Consider the following 26,076-nt stretch of genomic DNA (forward strand, 5'->3'; position numbering starts at 1 on the left):
CAAAACAAGGATCAGCAATATTCCAAGCAAAAGTCAAAAAGATTTGCTTCAGCTTCCTGAGTTCAGTCCATTTAGTTAACTCATTTTGCTTGACATTCGTGAACATTTCAGCTCTCTGAGTCCTGTATATTTTCCTTTATTCCAATGTTACAATCTCTAAAGTTGTTAAAAGGCTGTATTTGAGAGCACCTGTTAAAGTTATATAGCTCATTATAAACCATCCTTTGAAAAGGATTAAATAAGACAACAATTGTCTGTGAATTGCAAAATGTCCAGGGTAGTTACAGTTAGAAACACAACTGATAAAGAAGTTTGGTTATCTCTGTGGTTTACAATAACATAACATAAAAACCTTAATTATGATTCATAGCATATACTCGGACATTAGAATTTTAGATGCCCCATACAATTTTGGAACATATATTAGCATTAATCATCAAAATATAACCTAAAGAAGATTGGCATCATTTTGGCAATCCCACATACCTAAACATGTCAACTAATCCTGTTTACCTGTTATTTCTGGACACTGATCAGGGGCCCTCTGAAGTATTCCAAAAGCCAGGTGCCAGGGAAGACAATTTTGAAACTGAAGTTTGATTTGGGGAAGGCTGTTAAATGTTCAAGGTTTAAAACACTTGGTATTATGAAATAGAATTCCAGACTAGCACCAGTTATTTATTTTGCCAGAATGATAACTCAGAAATTCTAAAGAAGCTAAAACCTTTTATAACCGTTTACAAATTTTGCCAGAGAGCAGGTTAGCACCTTAGGAACACCTTGTTACGCTTTTATTTCAATGCCCAATTTACAGAAAAAAACATGTAATACTCCTTTTTTAATTTAGTTAATATGTTCACATAGAGAACCTCTTCTGCAAGATTAATTTCCACAATTATTCCACCGCTTCTCTGAAACTTCATCTTTTTCCTAATTTAACTCAAAACAATCCTTTAACACTAGGCAAAAGTTTACATTTCCATGCCTTCTTATAACTTTTTACAAAAACACACACACATACACATTTTACTGTTTTTACACTCCTTGCATGTATATCTATTTCTAGTAGTTTCAATTAAATCCTAGAAACTTTAACTTTAAGGTAAAACTTGCTAAGTTGGCTTTAATTGTGTGCTAACTGCAGCCAAGGTGTGCCTTCATGGTTAGTTCCATAGGTCCCCTAGCCTTACCAGTTGTGAAGCCGGCAAGTCAAATAGTTTTCAAAACCCAAAAAGCAGTTTGTAACTTCAAAACACATAGCAAACCTTGCATCTGACCTGCATTTTACCAATAGTCTTTAGGGCTGTTTATATTTGTTAACGAGTAAAGTCACATGAACTGAAAGATACCACAGCTTTTATCTTCCCTTTGAAAAATATTAGATGCAAGCAATTGCCTTTCTTTAGACCAAATTAATTAGAGCTCTTTTTACAGACATTACACACAACACACACAGGCAGAAGAAAACCCAGTCTCTGTGTAGGGCCCTTTAAAAGACAGGGCTAGGCAACTATGCAGATATCTAACCTGAGAGTGCTCATCCACTAAGGTAGGGTTGCTAAACAAAGCCCTGCCAAGTAGTTACTGGCCATGTCCCCAGGATGTAAAACAAGATGAAAGCTTGATTTCACAACCAAAACTTGGCAGAGAATACAATGACAGTTTGGGGGACGGGGGGCGGGGCGGAGAGGCATGGCGGGCGGGGGCTAACCTAGTAAAATTCTTCTGAAAGAAAAAAAAAACGGTCAGGCGCGGTGGCTCATGCCTGTAATCCCAGCACTTTGGAAGGCTGAGGCACGTGGATCTCCTGAGGTCAGGAGTTCGAGACCAGCCTGGCCAACATGGTGAAACCCCGTCTCTACCAAAAATATTTAAAAATTAGTTGGGCATGGTGGTGCACACCTGTAATCCCAGCTACTCGGGAGGCTGAGGCAGGAGAATTGCTTGGACTCAGGAGAGGGAGGTTGCAGTGAGCTGACACGGTGCCACTGCACTTCAGCCTTGGCGATAGAGTGAAACTCCGTCTCAAAAAAAAAGAAAAAAAAAACTTTAAAGATTAACTGCCGGCAGGGTGAAGGGGAAGGAAAAAATTACAGTTTAAAAATGCCTGAGGAAGAACCTCTTACTCTTATGCAAGTGGTTCCTCCACCAGGGAGAAAGTTTAATTCCTGCCCTATGGAGCTGAATCTCTTGGCTGGAAAAGCGGAAGGCTCCAGCAGCAGCACTTGGTGGCTAGGACCCCTGGGCCATGCGTCCCAGCCCCTGCAGGGAGCGGGAGCGGCGTGGAACTGCTGCTCGCCAGTCCCTCCTGAAAAAGGAAGGAAAAGGCCATGAGGATGAAAAGGCTCAGAAGGGAGAAGGAAAAAGAATTCTTGGTTTGCATCTTACTCACCACTTCTCCAGCCCCCAAGTTCCGTGCCAAAAATGTTTCAGGACTTTTCTGTAGTTCAGCTAAAGACGAGGTTCTTGTCCGTCCCACGGCCACGAAAATTTAGACTCGCAGATGGTTTAAAGGGCGAGTAAAGCAGGGTTTTAATGGGTGAAAAGAGGCAAAAAAGGGGGGAAACACGCACTCTTCGAAAGCCAGAGTTCCTCTGCTAAAGTGCTTCCCGACAGGCCAATCGAATCCCAGGTTCCACACAGGAAGAGGAGGGGCCAGGATCCTCGCTGCAGCAAATGGCGGGAACTTCCTGAGTCTCCACCACAGCGGACAGGCTGGCTGCATTTCTCGGAGGAATCCCCTCCCATCTGGCTGTCGCAAAAATGCTCCAGGCTTCATTTTTTTCCACATTGCTTTTGATCTATCAGGATTATTTACCACCCCTATTTACCATTGCTTTCAATTATAAACATAATAAAACAAAATAACTCCTATTACTAGCAATAAATGACGTAAAGAATATCCTTACCTTAACAGGTATTGTGTATGTATTTTAGCAGAAATTTATGGGGTGATATTTCAACCCCCATGGAGTGTCTTTGTCCATATTACAAATATGGACATGGAGTAATTTGTCCATATTAGATATAGAGGTAAGGGAGGGAGAGAGAAGGCATTGAGGGGAACAAACTCCAAGGGTAGCTTCTAGTTCTCCTTTGATCACCTACTGTTTACATGAGGACTTGACTATAGTAACCAATATTTAGTGATCCAATATTTAAATACTTTTAAATCTGAAACAATTTATTTTTAAGCAAAATTCTTCACAGTACTCATCAATATGTATTCTTGTCAATTATTTTTTTAATAAGAAAAAATAGTCATTTGGTTTAATCTTTTTAAAGAGGTTGTAAAGATGAGATACTATAAAAGCTTTATAGCTGAGATCCTGATTAGAATACACCTATGAGTTTTATTAACAATTAAAGAAAAGTTCCAAGCTAGGAAGAAATTGGCGCTTATAAGTATTTTAAAACTGTTTCTTCCAAAAGTTAATACATAAAATAACTTTTTTCTCACCAAAAACATAGCAAAAAAACCCTATAAAACCAGCATGGAGTGGCAATATAGGTCTTACTACAAAATGAACAGCACTATATTCTCATTTTTGCCTGTCACATCATTCTATTATTGATCAAGGGAGAAAGTAGTCTAAAATTCCACACGGAGCTGTTAATACCTGTGGTTTGGGGACTTTTTTGGGTTACTGCTATAATAAAATACCTTATAATGAGTAATATATAAACAATAGAAATTTATTTTTCACAATTCTGGAAACAGAAGTCCCAGATTAAGGTGCTGGCAAATTTGGTGTCTGGTGAGGGTTCGTTTTTCCTAGATGGTTCCATATTGATATTCTCACTTGGAGAAGGAGCTGGAAGATTTGGGAAGTCTTTAAGGCCCCTTTTATAAGGGCATTAATCCCATTAATGAAAGCAGAGCCCTCATCACCTACCACCTCCCAAAGTGTCTACCTTCCATCACCTCAGGGCTTAAGTTTCAACATATAAATTTTACAGGAGCATATACATCCAAACCATAGCAGGATGAGAAATCCCTTTCACTATTTATAAAATTTCAAAAAAAAAAAAAAACCCAGTGATCTAGAGAGGCAACCAAAATAATAACTCAATTCTGATTATGTGAAAGCTTGAGGGTTTTGAGTTAACAATATCTTCTGAGAGAATGCCCTTAGATCTTCTTAAAGAGATGTTAGTGTTAAAACCACTACAAGGATATATTTGTCATCTGTATCTGTATAGTCTAGGATCTGTTGTTCAAATGAGTGATTCAAGTTCACTAAAGTCGTTATTCTTCCTTCATTATTTACCAATATGCTATAGACCAATTCGGTCATTCCTTGTAGAGCAGCTACCACACTGCTAGCTGAATCTGACCAAAACTTTACAGATTTTCCAACATTTTAGGTACCATGTATTTGTGTTGAATAATTAATATTCTGTTTTCTCAGAACTGTCTGGATAACTACATAGAATACATTTACTAAAGACAATTTTTCGTTTGTTATAAGTTTTCATTGTAATTCACTCTCCACTAACAATGGGGATAGACTGATGCCTTAACGGATATTTCAAGTACGAATATTACCGATTCATATTGAAATAAATTATTTTAGGCAGAAAACTGCAAAATGGTATTGTCTTTCCCAGAATTCATAAAAATAATACCAGTTCTCTGTTTCTCAATGTCTGTTATTAGGAAAACTCAGAGAAACAAGACAAACCTGCTATGAACTCTTAAGTTTCTGGCCAGAGGTTTAGTCAGTAAACTATAATTGATCTGAAAGAATGTACGATATATCTAGTATGCAGTAATTTAGGCAGATTCATATTGAAGAATGATTGAATATGAAAAAATCTATTCCTACTTTCTTTGTTGCTGCACATCAAACTACACATCAAACCTTTATTCCAATCATAGTTTAAATAGAATCACTAGAAATATTGGGCAGAGGTGAGGCTCTACATAATTGTTAATCACCCCATATGCAGCCATCTCTCAAATTCAAAACAATGATTAAGAGGCCTTAATGCACAGTCTTGGTTTCAATTGTTGTTCGTCCACTCACTAACCAAACATTTGTTGACTAGCAAATACATTTAAAAATAAATGAGAAACAGAACCTTGCTTTCAGAAGCTCATAGCCTACTGGGAGAAGTTGAAAGGTAATCACACGATTATAATAAGACAGTGGTAACTTTTACAGTAGCGAAAGTTACAAAAAAGCAATTGGAGAGGGTGACTAGAAATCTATGCAAAATGTTCATTTGGGCATAAACAGGTAGGTTTATCTGGACCCAGCACATTGAGAAACTGGGAGAAGGTGTAGAATTAGAAACAGTGTAAAGGATGACTGAAACCTGCCTCAGGTATGAGAACATTAAACATATTTAAAATAGATTCCAAGGTAACATAAAATAATAGATGATCCTCAATTTAGAATGGGGCTATATTATGTTTTCAACATACAATGGGTTTACTGGGAAATAACCCCATCATAAGTTCAGGACTCTACCGAATGTGTTTTCATTTTACAGCATTGTAAAGTAAAGAAATTACAAGTCAAACCATCATAAGTTGGGCCCTGGCTATAAAATAATTCACTACACACCCACTCTCTGGTATTTTGTTACAACAGCCCTGGCAAGTGAATACAACAGGTGACCAACAGGAGTTGCATATTGATAGCTACATAGAATGCAGAACAGCTAGGATTCAAACACTAGAATTCTTATAGCATAGTCCATACACTTAATTCTTTCACAATAAAACTCTCATGACAAATGTGGAAACTGAGGTAGCAAGTGGAAGTCACATGCCCCATGTTGCACATTTGTGCAACCCAGAGCCGGGATTTAAACTAGCTCTATTTGATTTCCTCTGAGATAATCTAAAAGAAATTTTATGATTCCTTAGATAGTCAGTTTAGCTAAAAGCTGCATTCCACCTAGTTTCAACTTTCCTATAAGTGAGTGTTGAGGAAATGCGAGTTTTGACACATGTATACAGGCTACTAAGTTAATTTCCATGGATGAAAAATGGCAAAATTTTGCAAAGGAGCTCCATAGTCTCTTAAGGCATTAGCATCATATTTTACATCAACTCCTAACTGCCCCTGTTAAGCCATGCATCATATCATTCTTTATAATATCAATTTAAACACAAATTTTATTTGTCAGGCTGATGTTGAAAGCCTTTTAGTGCCTTCAATAGCTACCAGAAGAATCATTACGATAGATGCCCTAAATTATAAAGCATTTCCCAGGAGTCTGACTACTCACATGTTTTAGTTAGTGACTGAGGAATTGCAAGCATCAACCAGGACTGATTATCAGTTATATAATGACTTAGGTCAAAGCTTCCTCTATTCTGGCACAAATCACTCCTTTCAACTTTGGACCTCATCCTAGCCTACATGTGGAAAAGGTCCTCACATTCTAAGGGTTAGGGAAAAAAAAAAGAAACCTTAGGGACACTAAATTAAATTCTACAATTCAAAGTTCTTCCCATCAAATTGTATAAGAAACTTCTCATGTTTAAATGTATTTTCTTTATTGCAATGGTTAGTACTGTAAATTATTAAATTAGTAACAACATTCCTCCATGGGAGAATCTGATAATGGTACTTAAATACCACCAAGATTAAACATTTTTGACAAAGTACCATAGTATAGTGGGAAAGTGGTAGACAATGTCTACAATACAGCAGATTTATAATATTTGTGGAACTGTTTCCGAAATAATAAAGTCCTTCTACCTTCACTGACTCCAGACTTATGAAAAGTAAACATAGATTTATGGAGCTCCAGGCCCAATCCCTTACTAGTTTTTTTAGGACTATCTCCCTTCTAGAAATGTCCTGGATATGTACAATTTTCCATCCATCCATCCATCTTTCTGGGCTGCATGCCTACGATGGGTGGCAAGCACTGTTTCATTACTGGGGATATGGCGGAGCACATTCCCAGCTATGGTGGCCATGGGGAAAGCCTCCTTCTGCTTGAGAAAAGAAGAAAGAAAAGTAAAGGGGACTTTGTGCTGCAGCTTGGGTACCAGCTCAGCCATGGTAAGGTAGAGCACAAAGCAAGCTTCTGTGGTCCCTGATTCCAGGATTTGGCTTCTATAAAGAATTTCTGGACTTATGCTAGGCCAGAAAAGAACCCACTTACCTGAAGGCGATGTTCCAAGTCTGGCAGCATTCATCATAAGCTGACTTTAGAGCCATTGGGCTATGAATGAACATCAGCAGGAGTCAGGCCGTATGTCCCCTGGATCCTGGGTGGTGGTGGCCATGAATAGGAGGAAACAAGCAGATTCCTCCTGCTTGAAAAAAGAAGAGGAAAGTGTGGGAGAGACTTTGTCTTGTGGCTTGGATGCCAGCTCAGCCACAGTAGAATAAAGCACTAAGTAGATTCCTAAGGTTGCTGACTTCAGGCTATGGCTCAAGCAGAAAAGTTAGTAAGATTGAAGACAAGCTCTGAAACAGGTAGAAAAGACAAAACAAAAAAGAATAGAAAAGAATGAAGCATACCTACAAGATCTACACAGTACCTCAAAAGGGCTAATCTAAAAGTTATTGACCTTACAGAGGAGGTGGAGAGAGATATTTGGGCAGAAAATGTATTCAAAGGGATAATATTGAAGAACTTTCCAAATCTGGAGAAAAACATTAATATTTAAGTACAAGAAGGTTGTAGAACTCCAAACACATTTAACATAAATAAGACTAAAAACATAATAATCAACTTCCAAAGATCAAGAACAACAACAACAATAAAAATACTAAAAAGAGCAACAGAAAAGAAACAACATACAAAGGAGCTTAATACATTTGGCAGCAGACTTCTCACTGGAAATGTTATAGGCCTGGAGAGAGTGGCATAAAATATTTAAATGTAAAGAGAAAAAAACCTTTTATCCTACGATGGTATATCCAGTGAAAATACCCCTAAAACGTGAAGGAGAAATAAACATTTTCCCAGACAAACAAAAGCTGAAGGATTTCATCAACACCAGACCTGTCCTACAAGAAATGCTATAGGGAATTCTTATCAGAAAGAAAAAAATATTAATGAGTAATAAGAAATCAAGTGAAGGAACAAAACTCACTGATAAAGTAAGTACACGGAAAAACAGAATATTATAACACTACAATTGTAGTGTGTAAACTACTCATGTCTGAAGTAGAAAAACTAAATTGTGTACCTATCAAAAACTATAATTACACCAACTTTTTAAGACCTAAACTGTATAATAAGACATAAATAGAAACAACAAAGAGTTAAAAAGTGAGAAGATGAAATTAGAGTATAGAGATATTAGTTTTCTCTTTGCTTCTTTGTCAGTTTGTTTCTGCAATTAGTGTTGTCATCAGTTTAAAATAATGGATTATATGATATTGTTTGCAAGTCTCATAGAAACCTCAAATAAAAAACCTACAATAGAGACAGAAACACCTAAAGCAGAATATTAAAACATACCACCAGAGAAAATCACTTACGAAAAGAAAGAAAACAAGGAAAAAGGGAAGGAAGGGAAGACCACAAAACTAACAGAAAACACATAAAAATGGCAGGGGTAAGTCATTATTGTGAGTAATAAGTTTGAAGGTAAATGGATTAATCTCTCCAGTTAAAAGACACAAAGTGGCTCAATAGATAAAACAATAAGGTCCAATAATCTGTTGCCTTTAGGAAACACACCAAGACACATATAGACTAAAAATAAAGAGATGGAAGAAGATATTCCATGCAAATGGAAACCAGAAAAGGGCAGAGGTAGATATGCTTCTATGAGACAAAATAGATTTTAAGAAAAAAATATAAAAAGGGATAAAGAAGGTCATAATATAATGACAAAGGGATCAATTCAGCCAGAGGATTCAACAATCGCAATTATATATGAAACCAACACTGGACCACCCAGATATATAAAGCAAATATTATTAAAGATGAAGAAAGAGTTTGACCTTGATAAAATGATAGCTGGAGCCTTCAGCACCCTACTTTCACCATTGGACAGATAATTCAGATAGAAAATCAAAAGACATATCAGTCTTAGTCTGCACTGTATACCAAATCGACCTGGAAGATATTTACAAAACATTTCAACCAAGGGCTGCAGAATGCACATTCTTCTCCTCAGCACATAGACCATTCTCAAGGATATCCTCATTTTAGGCCACAAAACAAGTTTTAAGGCAATTCAAAAAATTAAAATTATATCAAATATCTTCTCTGACCACAATGGGATAAAACCAGAAATCAATAACAAGAGGAATTTTGAAAACTATACAAACCCACACCAATTAAACGATATGCTCCTGAATAACCAGTGGGTCAATAAGGAAATTAAGAAAATTTTGAAAATCTTTGAAACAAATGATATTGGAAACACAACATACCAAAACCAATGGAATACAGCAAAAACAGTACTAAGAAGAAAGTGTATGGCAAAAAGCACCTACATCCAAAACGTAGAAAAAGTTCAAATTACTGTAACCTAATCACACATCTTAAAGAACTGGAAATGCAAGAGCAAATCAAATGGAAAATTAGTAAAAGAAAAGAAATAATGAAAGTCAGAGCATAAACAAATAAAATTTAAATTAATAAAATACAAAAAGTCAACAAAATGGAAAGCTGGGTTTTTTTTGAAAAGAGAAACAAAATTGACAAAACTTTAGCCAGACTATTTAAAATAGAAAGAAGACCCAAACTAATAAAATCAGAGACTAAAAAGAAAACATTACAACTGATACAGCAGAAATTCAAAGGATCATTGAAAACTACTCTGATCAACTATAGGCAAAAAAAATTTGAAAAAGTAGAATAAATGGATAAGTTTCTGGACACATACAAACTACCGAGGTTGAGCCATGACAAAACTGCACAACCTGAATAAACCAAGAGCAACTAATGAGATCAGAGCTGTAACAAAAGTCCTTATTGTGGGTATGGGGAAGTGGGAATGGTTAAGGGTTACAAAAATGTAGTTAGATAGAATGAATAAGATCTAATATTTGATAGCACAACAGGATAATTACAGTCAAAATAATTTATTGTACATTTAAAAATAACTACAAGAATATAATTGGAATCTTTGTAGTACAAAGAAATGATAAATGCTTAAGGTGATGGATACTCCATTTACTCTGATGTGATTATTACACATTGCATTCCTGTATCAAAATATCTCATGTACCTCATAAATATATCTACCTACCTTGTACCTATGAAACTTAAAAATTAACAAAAAATAGATGGGGAGGAGAGAATATTAGAAAACATTAATATTATTGCTACATACAAAGCTTTCCATATAAAGTTAGAGACCAAATTACATTTGCAATATTTAAATTTTATTAATTTCATTATTAAATTTACATAACAACATAGAAAAAAAGAAAAACCAACCAACTGTTCTGATTAGGCATATTAGGATGCATAGGTTCTGTGACTTGCAAATGTTCAGTTGTAGAGCCAGGGCCAGAACATAGCTATTTTGATTTCAAATTATTTCTTCTTTCCATTTTACTCTGAGGCTTCTTGGGAGAACAAGAAGTGAATAGGCTCCCACAGTACACAACCAGGAAATGACTATTTTAAACAATGGTAGTAACTCCCTTTCCTAGGAGTGTGTTCTGGTTCCTCAAAATCTTGGGTCCTACATGTTGCCTACTCCAAAGGTTGTTCAATGGTTTTCTGGTATCTCTTTTAGAAGATGTTAATAAGCAGAAATGACAATTTCATCATAAAAAAAAACTTTTAAGAAAAGGAAAAAATTAAGTTATCCATAGAGAATATGTAGTGTGATCCAGGCTCTTCACGAAGGCTGTCTGCATAGGATTTGTTACTTCTCTTTATAGAAAACACACACATACACATACACACAGAGTAAAATAAAACTCCACTTACAATCCCATCATGATTCAAAATACTTATAAATTGCAAAGCAAAAATCCCTGCCTATGCTCCCTTCAATTCCACACCACTCCACTCCTGCTTTGGTCTGGAGTCTTCCAGACTTTTCCTAATGCCATTATATAGAGCACACTATTACTTTCTATCTCAGTCTCCTTATATTCCCGCAATACCCCCAGTTTAAAAATTTTATACATACTCATCAGCAACTCACTTTTTTATTCCGCTTAGTTATACATCATCCACATTCATATGAATTTAACATTTAACACAAACTTGTAGAAGAAAGTGTGTGCTTATAATTATTTACCCAAATAAGAACATTAAGGATCAGATTTCAGAAATCATGCCCAAAGCCACAGAGTAGTGGCAAAGTCAGATCATGGATCTGACTCCCCCTTATTTCACACCCCATTCCCTTTTCCCTAAAATATGAAGTCCCCCTAGGAGAAGAGAGGGCACCATCCACTCCCTTCATTGTTTTATGAACAGTCTGCTGATTAGCATCAGATATACTAAGTCTATCAAGGATTTGGATATAATCCACTGAACTTTTGGGTCTAAATTCCACCTGTTACTAAACCCTCTCCAAAAGTAAAAGCTGTGAACATTTTAAAGAAGCACAGCCGGTGGAGGCAGCTGTGGGACTAGTCGGAATTGGCACCACCACCAAGGCTGACAGAAGCCACAGTGATGTTGGGGAGATGCCTGTGGCTTCTGAGCCAATTCTCTTTTCCATGTTGCTGACATCAGGAGGATTCCAGACCTGGCCATGTGCATTCAAGCGTTGTTTACTTGCTTCCTGGGTGAACACAGTGGCATTAATATCTGAACCAACCATATCATATGCTTTGCTTTTATGTAGAATTTTGAATGCAAAGGTTGGACTTTCCCACTTGACTCTTTCTGCCATTATCCTAAAGGCAATAAGATACACTCCTGTTTCAGACATGACATCTAATTAGCAGGTAAGTCCAGCCTTTAGCAACTAATACTCTACTTGGCACACAGAGATTGCTCAATCAATTTTGACTGATAGAGTGAATGAACAGATGATTGGGTAATGTCACTGGATCCCCAGGTGGGCTTTGTTTGCTCACAGTGGGTGTATTTGTCAGGGTTCTCTAACAGGACAGATCTAATAGGATAGATGAATATATGAAGGGGAGTATATTAGGAGAATTGACTCACATAATCACAAGGTTAAGTCCCGCAATAGGCTGTCTGTCAGCTGAGGAGCAGGGAAGTCAGTCCGAGTCCCAAAACCTCAAAAGTAGGGAAGTAAACAGTGCAGCCTTCAGTCTGTGGCCGAAGATCTGAGAGCCTCTGGCAAATCACTGATGTAAGTTCAAGAGTCCAAAAGCTGAAGACCTTGGAGTCCCTTGTTTGAGGGTAGGAAGCATCCAGCACAGGAGAAAGATGGACGCCAGGAGACTCAGCCAGTCTAGTCCTTCCATGTTCTTCTGCCTGCATTTATTCTAGCATCACTGGCAACTGATTAGATTGTGCCCACCCAGATTGATGGTGGGTCTGCCTCTCTCAGTCTACTGACTCAAATGTTAATCTCCTGTGGCAACACCCTCACAGACACACTCAGCAACAATACTTTGCATCCTTCAATCTGAGCAAGTTGACACTCAATATTAACCATCACAGTGGGTAAGGTCAGAACTTTAAGGTATTCCAGTCAAAACAACTTCATTGAAACGTCTGTGACATAAAACAAAGAACATTCAACTTATAATAAGAAAACTAGAGTCTTTGTCCTGAATCTTCAGGCTACATGTCTAGAGATGAGTCACTTAATCTCTCTGTGTCTCAAACTATTCGTCTTAAATAATGGAGTGGGGGCACTATATGATAGCTCTATTTCAGAGTTCTTGCATGTCATTAATGAAAATGTCAATGTGGTCTCTTAAACCACTATATAAAATAAAACAAATAAAATGTTGGTCATATAGGAGTTTTACCTAACAATTAGACGCAATACTAAAGATTAGGCACAGTCTTTGTGGTCAGGATACTGACCAAATAATTGTGGCAGCAAGGTAGGTATGGAATTACTGGAAACATAATTTCCCTAATGCACAAGAAGCCCAGGTAAGCTTGATGCAGCCCAGGAAGATAAATTGGATTTATCAAAGAAGTCTTGTAAAGCAGATGAAGTTGAAGAACATAATGTTCTGACAACCTAAATCATTACTAATTCTCAAAGCTTTTCTGAGTTTGTGTAAATATTGAAATTAATTTCTCTTAGGAATAATGCCACTATGGACTCTGAAAACCATGTGGACACTGTCTCCTGAGTCTGCCCTTAAACTAGTCCTGGAAAGATTGCCAAGCTGTCCCTGTATCACAGGAGACAGATGAGAAAGTGAATGTGTGTCATTGACTGCAGCCAGTCCAAGACCATCTCTTCCTCTGTTCCTCACTCTTTCAACTTTTCCTTTTTCCTTCTGACATCTTTGGTTTCAGATACCCGTTTCTGACTTCTATTTTGTCTTGGCACATTCTTCTCTGTCTAAGTGACCTCTTCAACCCTTCCTAACCCATTTGGACTCTCAGCTTCCTGTGTACCCAGTTTCAGCTTCTTTGCAACTCCTGTTAAGGTACATTTTGCTGCTAGCCTTGACCTTGCAAGAATCACACCAGGTAGGCTAACCTTACCCCTTGTCTCTCACACTGACCCTACGTCTCCCCATTACAAGAGGGAGAAACAAGTATTTCTGATTTTTGCTGAGTGAATACAGATAGGGAATGGAAGTGTGAAAGTTCAATAGCTCGGTCCTTATTTACCATCTCTAGAGAGTCCTATCTTTTTCATCTCTACCTGTTCTTTTCTTCAGCTTCTAGGTTCCTAGGTGAATAATTCAGACTTTACTTATTTATTTATACCAGGTGATCGGAGGTATCTTACACATAAATATAGATGCAGTAAGATGGAAAAACTTTGGTAAAAAAAAAAGAATAAAAGATGAAAATCCAAGTAATCAAAATGGAAGAAGGAGAAGAAAAATAAAATTCAGAAAACCAAGGCTATTAAGAGTTATGACAATTAAATCTATTATGTGCATCCCAGTTTCTTAACAGCTAAAAACTGAAGAAACTTGGTGGGTCATAAAGTTCTCATTTTTGATTAGCAAGATACAGATGAGTTTATAAATTAAAATCAGGCTGTATCTTGGGCTGGGCTCTGAAGAAAAATAAAATTCCTAGTAGGTCTTCATATAAGGGAGTTTAAATAAAAATAAAGGATATTTGTAATAGTTTTACTCATCCCCCTCAAAACAAAATACTCCTTTATTCCATATATGACAATTTTTTATACTGAAACTCAGTAAAATTTGTGGAAATACATTTCAATCTTGTTCAGTAAAGATAACTATACACATACCAGAAAGAATAAATTGACTGTGAAGAATAGACATGGGCTCCTTCAAAGACTCCGCACCAAATTTGCATTAATTTTTTTTTTTCTTAAGGAAGGTCTCCTTGATTATATGAAATATATGTTTGTGATCCTCCAATACCTGGAGGTACCTTGAATCAGCTATCATGTAATCTGGGTAATCTCTAAGGCAGTTTATGGAATTTGAAAAGTGACTAATAACTTTTATTGACTGGCCTTCAAAACATCAGCCGTCTCTTCTGGGCTGCTAACATTGTTGGTATGATATGAAAGGGAAGCTATTATTGACAAATGACAGTGTATCCACAAACTCTAAATAATATGACTATTCAATGACTACTCTCAAAATCTCACTATAAATTGTCTTTGTTAAACGCAGTCAGTACTGAAATAAAAAACGCAGTTTGTACTTTTAAGAAACGTTTAATAGGAAACAAATATGCATTACAATATATCATGAGTACTATTATTACAATATATACAAGGAGTAATGAGAATATTAAAGAAAAAAAAACATATTCTTGAGAATTTCCAGGGCAGTGAAAATACTCTGTGTAATAATTACAATAATGGATGTTTGCCATTTTCTGCTTTTCAAACCCATAGAATGTACAGCACTAAAAGTGAATGCTAATGTAAGCTACGGACTTGGGGCAATAATGATATGTCAGTGTAGGTTCATCGATTGTAACAAATGTACCACTCTGGTGGGAGATTTGATAAAGGGAGAGGCTGTGCATGTGAGAGGAAAAGTACATGTAGGCTATCTCTGTACCTTTCTCTCAATTTTGCTGTGAACCTAAAACTGCTCTAAAAGCTAAAGTCGTTAATAAAACAACAACAAAATAGTGTGCTTAATTTCTGTGGAAGAGCTAGAGACGGATTTACCCAAAAATAAAATTAACACATGTAATATTTTGGTATGAAAATAGATAATTAGCTCAAATTTCCTTGTTATATTAGGTATATTAGTTATTTAATTTGAAAATGATGTCTTATGGTAGTAAAAACAATAGGGAATAAAAAGAGAAGAGGAATGAGTTTAGATATTGGTGGATTATTTGGAAAGATAGAGACATCTGAGACAATAAATTCAGGGATTGGACTAGCTAGAAAAATGGAGAGCTAAGATTAGGATGGAGGTGCTAACCGGGCCAGGCAGAAGATCCTGAGTGGTCCTGCCATGTTCTTCATGAATATCTGATTCACAGAACTAAAAGGATCATTAAGCAGCTAAGTATTTTAAAGTAAGCAAGGTATTGCCAAGTTTTTTCTGCATAAAATATTCAATGTGTATCTCCAGAAATATGAGTATGTAGAGAGTCAATATATCTATTGAATCTTTTTGTGATGCTCAGGAATCCTGTCTCATTGCCAATACATCTGGAGCTCAGATACATCCCTTGATATCCATGGACTTACCAGCTTACATCTTATAGTGGGCTCTCTACAGAATCCATGAATACTGTTCTTGCCGAGATAAGAAGCCTGGTACTGCCAGGGACACCAGGGAAGCCTGGAAATAAAAACAAACAAGCAAAAAAAAAAAAAAAAAAAAAAAAAAAAAACAGAAGCAAAACAAAAAATACCTCTGTATTTGCATCTGCAGCAATGTAACACTGAAATACTTAATTTTGTCAAAAATAACAGCGCCAGCCAGGCGCAGTGGCCCACGCCTGTAATCCCAACACTTTGGGAGGCTGAGTCGGGCAGATCGCCTGAAGTTAGGAGTTCGAGACCAGCCTGGCCAGAGTGGTGAAGCCCAGTCTCTACTAAAAAGACAAAAATTAGTCCAGCATGGTGGCGGGCACCTGTAATACCAGCTACTCTGCAGGCTAACGCAGGAAAATCGCTTGAACCCAGGAGGCGGAGGATGCAGTTAGCTCAGATGGTGCCACTGCACTCCAGCCTGGTGACAGAATAAGACTCCATCTCAAAAACAAAATAAACAACATAAAAACAAACAAAAACAAAAAACAAACAAGAAACCAAAATACCAGTGCCTTGAAAACGGGACTATAAAAGATCTCTACTTTTGCTACTACCTTCTGGCTCCTCCAGAATGCTGCCCTTTCTAGTCTGTAGTGCCAAAGCCTGGTGTCATGGCTAAACCCTGCACACCAAAGCATTGTCACTGTTCACATCTTCTGCACTTACCAGGTCACAAATACATAAGAACCTCCTATCATATGTTGTGGCCAAACTTGGTCATACTATTCTTCTCACTGCCATTAGTGAAGACAATTGTCTTTCCCCTGTAGTTCTTCAAGGGAAAGACAGGATGACACCTTCCTTGGTGTTACACTTGATTAAGAATGGTTTATTCCAGATTGGTTTTTTGGGGGGTTGGGGGGCATCATATTTCTTTATATGCACTCAGTTCCCTAGGGATCGCAGGTGGTTGAGCAGCAGAGGGTTCAGCAGCTGCTGCCTCCTCAGTGTAGCTCTCTCAAATTTACTTCTGTGTCAATAACTTAACTCAGTGCAGGGACTGCCCTGACAGCCCTAACTCTTCCAAGCATGCAGTATTATTTATCTCAGAAGTGTTGTTTACCCTGACTTTGCATGTGAATCTTGGTTAGAAAAACCTGAGTCCATTTAGAAAGTCTTGCTGGTAAAACAGATAAGAGTTTGTATTCTTCTTCCCTTGACTTCCTCATGACATTTGCCTATTCCCTTCTCAGCCACCTTCAAGCTTTACCTAACAATAATTTATCTTTATGAAGAAAAAATGTGCTATCTCACCACACAGCACAGAAACTCACATATGCATTAGTTTATATCTAAAAAAGACACAGACATAAACCTAAAGAAGGTTGTACTTCCTTGGGGAAAACAAAATCTGGATAAATATTTATAAAACAACGTGATGCAGTATAGGAAATTGGGCCATAACAAAACAGTATGTTGAAAGCTTGTGGAAATAATGCCTGAAAAAAATACAGTAAAACACAAGACTTAACTGATTATCTTTATTTGTATTGGACCATTTCAAATAGATTGTCTGGGAAAAGCACTGAGCATGGAGTTAGAAAGTTTTTAGTCTTCCAAATCAAATTAGGAAATAGTGTGCCCCCCTTTATTTTTGCAGATACTTTCAAAATTGAAATTGTCTACCTCTACAGAAATGAAAGCCATCACAGATTATCCTGTCTTAGCAACTTTTACTGGAAAGTTGCCCAGACCTGGATAATATTAGTTCTTGTATTTTCCTTTATAAGAAAAAAAAAAAAACTATATAGCTCAATACAAACTTTCCCTGAAGAACAGAATTATTGTATTTCAGCGACAATCTGTTATTGTGCTGTTTTCTGAATAAGTTGATTAGAAATGAGTTGAATAAAATTCAAGGGATCCTAAGTTCTACAACCTCTCCATATTGGTCTCTTGTGTTTACAAAGCCATGTGTGAGTTAACTAACCCCCTAAAAAATGTTTGACTTGTACAGCCTTTCTGGTCTTTGAATGGTGAGAATGAAGTGAGCCACTTACAAATGACTCTACAAGTTAAAACTTCTAGGAATTCTTTCAGCCTTCAAAGGTCAGCGTTCAAATTTCCCAGTACATTTCAAATATTAGAAAAGGACTTACCAGCAGTGCTACATATTTTTGCTCGAAAACTGTAGCTAAAATTAAATTACATTAAACTCACACAAAATAAGTGAAAAAAGGAGGAAGAGAGAGAGATAAAGAAGACCCTCAATAAGTGTCATTTTGGAGGTGAGAAGTATATGGCATAGAGCAACAGCTGGAGTTATGTCCATTTAAACCGAGTTATTTCTGTTTCCATTGCCTGCCCTTTTTATTTAACAATCATCAATGTGGCAGTTACTATATCCAGATTCTGTTCTAAACACTTAACAAATATTAAGTTATCTGAGGTAGTTACAGTCATAATCTCCATTTTACAGTTGTGGAAAACGAGGAACAAAATATGTCCAGGAAGCAGAGCTGGGATTCAAATCTATGGATGTGAATGCTGTAGTCAAGGTCTTACCCACTATACCGTAGTGTTTCATTCCTGTAGGTGGGATGTTTCAATCACAGCTATGTTCCAGAATGACCTGGGGTTTTTGTTTTATTTTTTTAAAGTAAAGATCTCTGGTCCCAATTCAGATCAATGAAGTCAGAATCTATGGAGGGTAGGCCAGGGTATGGGCATATTTCCAAAACTCTGCAGTTAGTTTCTAGCTCTAACCAGATTATTTTATTTATTTATTTATTTTTATTTATTTATTTTTTTTGAGATGGAATCTCGCATGGCTGCCTGGGCTGGATTGCAGTGGTGCGATCTCAGCTCACTGCAACCTCTGCCTCCCAGGTTCAAGTGATTCTCCTGCCTCAGCCTCCCAGATAGCTGGGATTACAGGCGCCTGCCAGCATGCCCAGTTAATTTTTTTGTATTTTTAGTAGAGACAGGGTTTCGCCATGTGAAATGTTGGCCAGGCTGGTCTCAAACTCCTGGCCTCGTGATTCGTCTGCTTCGGCCTCCCAAAGCGCTGGGATTACAGATGTGAGCCACCACACCTTGCCCCAGATTATTTATTTTTAATATTTTTTAGTTATTAGAGGTACATAATGTGTATATATTCATGGGGTGCATGTGATGTTGTGATACAGGCATACAATGTGTAAAAACCACATCAGAGTAATTGGGGTATCCATCATCTCAAGTATTTGTCATATTTTTTGTGTTAGAAACATTCTGATTCCACTCTTTGTGTTATTTTAAAATGTACAATAAATTATTGCTGACCATAATCACCTGTTGTGCTACCAGATAGAACCTCTGTGCTCCAGGAAGCTTCAGCAAAGCATAATGGACAAGAGCAAGGGCTGTGTAACCAGATGATCCTGGGTTCAAATTGTAGTCATTTCCCCTATTGGAGTGTTAACTATGAGGAAGTTACCTTGCTTTCTGTGTCTTGGTTTCCTCACCCATCAACTGGGAAGAATAATAATTATGGAAATAAAACATCATACCTACTTGATGAGATTACTGTGGGTTCATATTAATACTCTTTCAGCATGTTTACTGGCATGTGTTAAAAATTTAATAGTTGTTAGCTTAAAAGAACCTTTTGCATTGCTGTCAGGGAAATGAATGGATTAGGAGAAGATCTGAGCTGGAATAATTTGATAAGTTATGATATGTTGATGAGCAAGGTGCTGCTTATTTCCTTTTTTACATTTTGTTTCACAGCTTTTAGGATATTTAAAGTCATTCCTGAAATGCAAACTTAAGAGGACTGTGAATGTTGCACATAGCAATTATAAAAATGTCTAAAACTAACATTTGTTGAGTATAATTTGTATGTGCCAAGCATTGGCTAAGCAGCTGACATACATTATCCAGTTAAATATTTATACTGTATCTATGAAATAGTTCTATTTTTCTCAGTTTTGCCAAAAGGGAAATCGAGACTTATAGATAATGTGTTTCTCAGCATCAGATAGTGGTTTCTTTCCTCTCCTGCTCTGTCCCCAGCAACTATAACACATTTCAGGCTTATCTCATAACAATGTCTTAGTTCTATAACCAATGCCTGGATTAGTCAGCATTTGCCACTGTTATGCTGCATAACAAAAAAATCTCAAATAGTAATTATATTTTGTTTTTGTTTTATTTATGCAATTGAGGCTTGGCTTTAGTGCATCTGAATTGGTTGCAGTTGGCTGAGTTTAGCGGTAAGCCAAGAATCGCTTCACAGGAGCTTCGTATGTCTCTCATTCTTTTGGGCCTATAGATTATTCAGTGCATGTTCTTACAAGCACAGAAGAAGTGGAAAAGGAGTGAGTACAGACCTGCAATGAGTTAGGGAATTTGGACCCAAGCTGGCCCACTGTCACTTCTACTCACAATTGATTCAACATTGGTGAGCAGAGATGTAATCTCTGCCTCTAGCAAGAGGAACTGCAAAGTCATATCAAAAAAGGCAGAGACAGGGCCAGGCATAGTGGCTCATGCCTGTAATTCTAGCGCTTTGGGAGGCAGAGGTGGGAGGATCACCTTAGGTCAGGAGTTCGAGACCGGCCTGGCCAACATGGTGAAACCCGTCTCTACTAAAAATACAAAAATTAGCTGGGCATGATGTCATGCACCTGTAATCCCAGCTACTTGGGAGGCTGAGATAGGAGAATAGCTTGAACCCGGGAGGCTGAGGTTGCAGTTACCCTAGATCACACCATTGCACTCCAGCCTGGGCGACAGATTGTGACTCCACCTCAAAAAAAAAAAAAAAAAAAAGGCTGAGAAGCCGAGTGGTAATGAATGGCATTAATGATACAAAATCTCATTCACTTTGTAAGTGACATATCTAATAATTGAAATGGAAATATCTCTTATTACACAACTGAGTTTCACTTGTGAAATTCTTATTTTTTTATTTTTTATTTTTTATTTTTTGGCTCTTGTCCCCCAGGCTGGAGTGCAATGGTGTGATCTCGGCTCACTACAACCTCCACCTCCCAGGTTCAAGTGATTCTCCTGCCTCAGCGTCCTGAGTAGCTGGGATTACAGGCACCTGCTACCATGCCCAGCCAACTTTTGTATTTTTAGTAGAGATGGGGTTTCACCATGTTGGCCAGGCTGGTCTGGAACTCCTGACCTCAAGTGATCTGCCCACCTCAGACTTGCAAAGTGCTGGAATTACAGGTGTGAGCCACTGCGCCTGGCCTGTGAAATTCTTTTATTGAGAACCTAGGTCTGATAATTTTGAAAGGCTGAGAAAAATGAAAAAATAAAATCTCATGGCCTTTTTTTCTCCTTGATCTACTAAAGTTAAAATTAATAATCTTATTACTTTTAACTAATTTATTGAATGCCCAAATTCTGGAGAATTATCAATTGGTAATTCACATGATTACCTATCTACATTAGGACAAATTTACTCACATTAGGCAGAAGCAATTCTACACGCACATATATACTCTTACTTTGAAGACTACAGTCATGATAGGCTATTTCCATTTCGATTTTAAACTTTGTAACCACCAGTGTTATAAGCTCTACTTACATTTTGAAAATCAAGCTTGCATTATTCAATTCATAGAGGTAGATCACTCTACCTGCTTCTTACGTTATGTCAGTGGAGATATACAGTCTGCCCTCCATATCTGTGGATTCCATATCCTTGGATTCAACAACCAGAGATAGAAAGTGTTTGGGAGGAAAAGAAAGTCCAATTTCCAAGAAGCAAAACTTGAATTTGCTGTTGAATCCTCATGAATGAAGTAATGTGTAGGCATTGCATTAGGTATTACAGATCATCTAAAGATGACTTAAAGAAGATGTGTGTAGGTAATATGCAAATACTATGCCATTTCATATAAGAGACTTGAAAATCTTCAGATTTTGGTATGGGGAGTGATCCTGGAACAAAACCCCTATGGATTCTGATGGATAACTATATTTCTTTTTCATTTTTATATATACCCTAATACATGTACAAATATGTCGGAAAATGTTTACAGAAGAAAAGCAAGTTAGCTCTAAATGAATGGTCAAAGTAAAACTTCGATATTTTTAAAGAAAATTATAAACAAGAGTGACATATATATAATCCTTAATTAAATAGGGAAATAAATTTGGTAAAATGGTGGAGAAAACATTGCAGCTCAAAACCTGATCTTATTGTTTCCAATTAACAAAGTAATAGTTCTTTGGTAAGTTGCTTTATTCCTTATTTTGCATATATGCCATTCTCAAAATTTAGGAGATTTTGAGATTTCCCCAAAGCCCTCAAATTTTGTAAAAAGGGAGATTTTCCCATATATTTAATTCCTCCAGATAATCTCAGCATGAATAACAAAGGCCCACAAGATGCTTTTCTGTTTCCCTTAAAGCCAAAATGCATTAAAAATCAAAGGGCTACTTTTGATAAGAAATTTACTTTCTTATTTTCTTTTTTGTTTCGAGATGGAGTCTTGTTCTGTCACCCAGGCTGGAGTGCAGTGGCTTGATCTCAGCTCACTGCAACCTCTGCCTCCTGGCTTCAAGTGATTCTCCTGCCTCAGCCCCCTGAGTAGGTAGGACTATAGGTGTGCACCACCATGCCAGCTAATTTTTGTATTTTTAGTAGAGACAGGGTTTCTCCATGTTGATCAGGCTGGTCTTGAACTACTGACCTCAGGTCATCCACCCGCCTTGGCCTCCCAAAGTGCTGGAATTACAGACATGAGACACCCAGCCCAGCAAAAATTTCTTTTCCATAATGATTCTGCCTCTTTAAATGTAACTTCTTATGTATTGAAATGTTGGGTTTAAGACCCAACATCTGAAGCTCTATAGCTTTCCAAATTACTAAAAAGCTGAGCAAGAATAGTGTTTTTAAATCTCCACAAAAGAACAAATCGTTCTAGTAATAAATGTCAAACTCTCTAGTCTTTAATTCTTGTAAGAGAAGATATATTTGATGCTAGAGTTTACTAGATAATCTGATAGAGTGAGTTTTTATGTGTGGCTGACTCAATTAATCCTTATTACAAACTCACAGCTTTATACTAAAGAATCATCCATAAAGAAACTTCTTAACGGAGAAAAGGCATGGCTAGGCCATGACTGATTTAGACAAAATTTTCATGTTGGTATTGATCTATTATTTTTTTCATGAAGGAAAAACAGGCACATCATTCTAATTTGAGATCAGGGACACTCACATTGGCTTCTGCTTGATACTTAGATTAAATTATTCTCCTACCTTATGAAACAGAATTTGTTTGATAGTTCAACAAAAATAGAGTTGGGAAGACAATGAAAGTAAAATTAAATTGAAGAATGGTTGAGATAGTTCTTATTTCATTTCTGCAAATGATTTTGGACAAATGGAAAGAAACTTGGAAACTGTACACTTTCACTTTGCAAGAGATCTCATAGAGGAGTGCTTGATTTAGATTCTATGGGATATGACTCTTTAAACACCAGTGCTCTGAAAATGCCACGGAATATTTATAGATATTATTAGAATAAAACTACGTATGTATTTTAACTTTCTATTGTAGAAAATTTAAAATATTTATGAAAGGGTAGGCACTAGTACAGTGAACCCTTATGTACATTTAATTCATGCTCTATTTTGTTTCATATCTACTCCCAATCACTTCTGAGCACAGATATTTTAGACAAACCCGAGACATCATATTTATCCAGAAACATGAACTTACAGACATCAATATCACTCATAAATATATTTGTAGATATTTTTCAAAGGTAAGGGTTCTCATTAATATCACAATACTTGTAATAGATAACATACTTATTGTCATTAACATAAGGATAACTTCTTAATATCATCAAGTACCCAGTCAATATTCAAAATTTTTAAATTGTCACACACACACACACACACACACACACACACCCTTTATTTTAAACACAATTCAGGAAGGTCTATTTATAATGATTAGTTGAGATTTCTCAAGTGTCTTTTAATTTATGAGTTCATCCTCCGTGACTTATTGTCTTATTTGTAATTGATTTATTGATGAAACCGAGTTTGTTCCACAGTTTTCCATAAACTGGATTGTGCTGATTGCATTACTGTGATGTCAATGAATGGTTTTATTTGTTCTCTACATTTCTTGTAAATTGGTATTTAGATCTTGAGGCTTAAGGCTTGATCAGATTTTGGGTTGACTCTGGGTTGACTCTTTTTTCTCTCTCTCTCTTTCAAAAATACTTTCATTAGGAGAGACATGATGTCTGGCCCTTCTTTGTATGATACAAGCAGCCATTGGTGATCATCGCCTAGCTCTACTTTTCCACTAGGGAAAATTGTGCTTGTCTGATACAATCATGCTTTCATCATCTATTAAGTCAAATAGTTCTCTAAGAAAACCCCCCACTCTTCAACATCATGGGTACCTCACTTATGGATTTTATGGAAAATCAAGGTAAAAAGTTTTTTTTTTTTTTACTTTTATTTACTGGTTTTCAGAATAAGTCGCTTTCCTAGAATCCTCCGAAGATGTGCGTTTTAGATTTTTTCTTTTATTTCTATCACTGTTTACTCAAGAATTTAAACACAGTTTATATATTTCAGTTTAGTGCAGTTATTATCAATTTCAATGATCGAAATGACTCAGCTTTGGCCAAGTGGAGCTGTAATTTACTCCTGTATACTTTTAACTCCACAGAAAATAATACTTGAAAGGTTTCTTGTCTTTTATATGACAAAAGATACTCAATGTGCATCTCCTGCATTTTCTGCCTTAGACCTAATGTTAAATATTTGCAAGGTTTCCTGGTTCCTTTTATCATTAAATAAAAGTTGGAGACAAAATCATGGTTAAATATTGCCACTGGGTCAGTCATTGTTCCTGTGACTTTTCAGTGGATATAGATGGGTTACATGCATTTTTATTTCCAGTTAAATGCTACGTAAATTTATATTGATATTTCTCATTCAAATTCTGTACCAAGGTTATTACTTAACCTCTTCCATCTTCCATCTTTATTTCCTTTCTTCCATCCCAAAATCACAGTTGTTAAAAGCGCCAGAAGAATTATTCATTTCTTTTAGCCATAAGGTACACACTATTGTCTCAGAATAAAAATAATACCACTCACAACAATATGACTGAGAATTTAAAATACTTCTTGCACTTGCTTTTGTCCTTATCAGCATATACCCCTTATGAAATACCTCATTTGATATATACAGTCAAATTATGGTGTTTTATGAGCATTTGGAATTGTTCCTCTTTAATGATTATGACACCAACTTGATTCACAATTCATACACCTGTTTGATTTTGCTTCTGTTTTTTAGGAATTTTGTGAAAAGCTAATTCTGTTTTGAAATTATGGAAAATGCACCTAATTTCAAGGAAGATCTATATAACAACATACATATTGAGAGGAGTTTGGTTTCTATAGCTGTTCTGGTTGCCCTATTGCCTTTCTTTCCTTATACATAAAAAGTTTGTTTTAATATTACATTTAACATTACTATTTTGTAATGTTTTCCACAAATATCTCTGTACCATCTCTTTACACACAAACATAGAGCACAAACATATATATGTTTGTATTATATTTTTAAATGGCAAAATATTACATACACTTGCATCAATCTCACTTTTTCACTTAGCCTTACATGCTGAATATCATTTACTTTATTGTACATGGAGATATCTCATTTAATTTTTCCAGCTTGATTTTCTCATAATTGCATTTCATGGATATTTCATAGTTTAGTCAATGAGTCCCTTGTAGGTGGACATTTGGGATGTTTTGAGTATTTTGTTACTATAACTATTGGTTCATTAAATTGCCTTTGCATAATTTTGCCTATATAATTTTTTAATATATGGCCAATTCCTCTCCATAAGACTAGTAACAGCTTACATTCCCAACAGCAATATCTGAGAATTCATTTTCTTAAGCTTTGTCAACTAAGTCAATTATCAAACTTTTGAGTTTTTGCTAATCTGAGATGGGAGAAATCTATCTCAGTGAAGTATTAATTTACATCTATCTTATTATAAATGAGGTTTAGCATATTTTATATGTTTAAGTTCGATTTGCATTTCTCCTATGAAGGTTTTATTAAGATTCCCAGCACATTCTCTCTAAGTAGTTGATAATTTTCCTTTCTATTTTTAAAAGCAGTTGGACTATTGTAAATATTATTTGTAATACAAATAAGCATTTTCTGCAGTTTGCTGTTTTAACTTGCTTCTGATGTTTCTGCTGTGCAGTTTCTTTTTTCAGTTTTATGCAATTAAATGTCTATAGCTGTTTTCTTTTTAGTTATTTTGTAATTAATAAATAAAATTATATGT

The 26,076-nt window shown here is 36.3% G+C and overlaps 1 long non-coding RNA gene across 1 annotated transcript in view; it reads right to left on the minus strand.

The window, feature by feature from the left end:
- Positions 1-2,620, minus strand: part of LOC129137728 (uncharacterized) — a 226,803-nt gene extending 224,183 nt beyond the window's left edge. Inside the window, exon 1 of the long non-coding RNA XR_008540492.2 lies at positions 2,393-2,620. This is a non-coding gene — a long non-coding RNA (uncharacterized LOC129137728). The remainder of the gene's footprint in view (positions 1-2,392) is intronic.
- Between the last annotated feature and the right edge of the window lie 23,456 nt (positions 2,621-26,076).

This window comes from Pan troglodytes, chromosome 19 (genome assembly GCF_028858775.2).
Source record: "Pan troglodytes isolate AG18354 chromosome 19, NHGRI_mPanTro3-v2.0_pri, whole genome shotgun sequence".
Lineage (NCBI taxonomy): Eukaryota > Metazoa > Chordata > Mammalia > Primates > Hominidae > Pan > Pan troglodytes.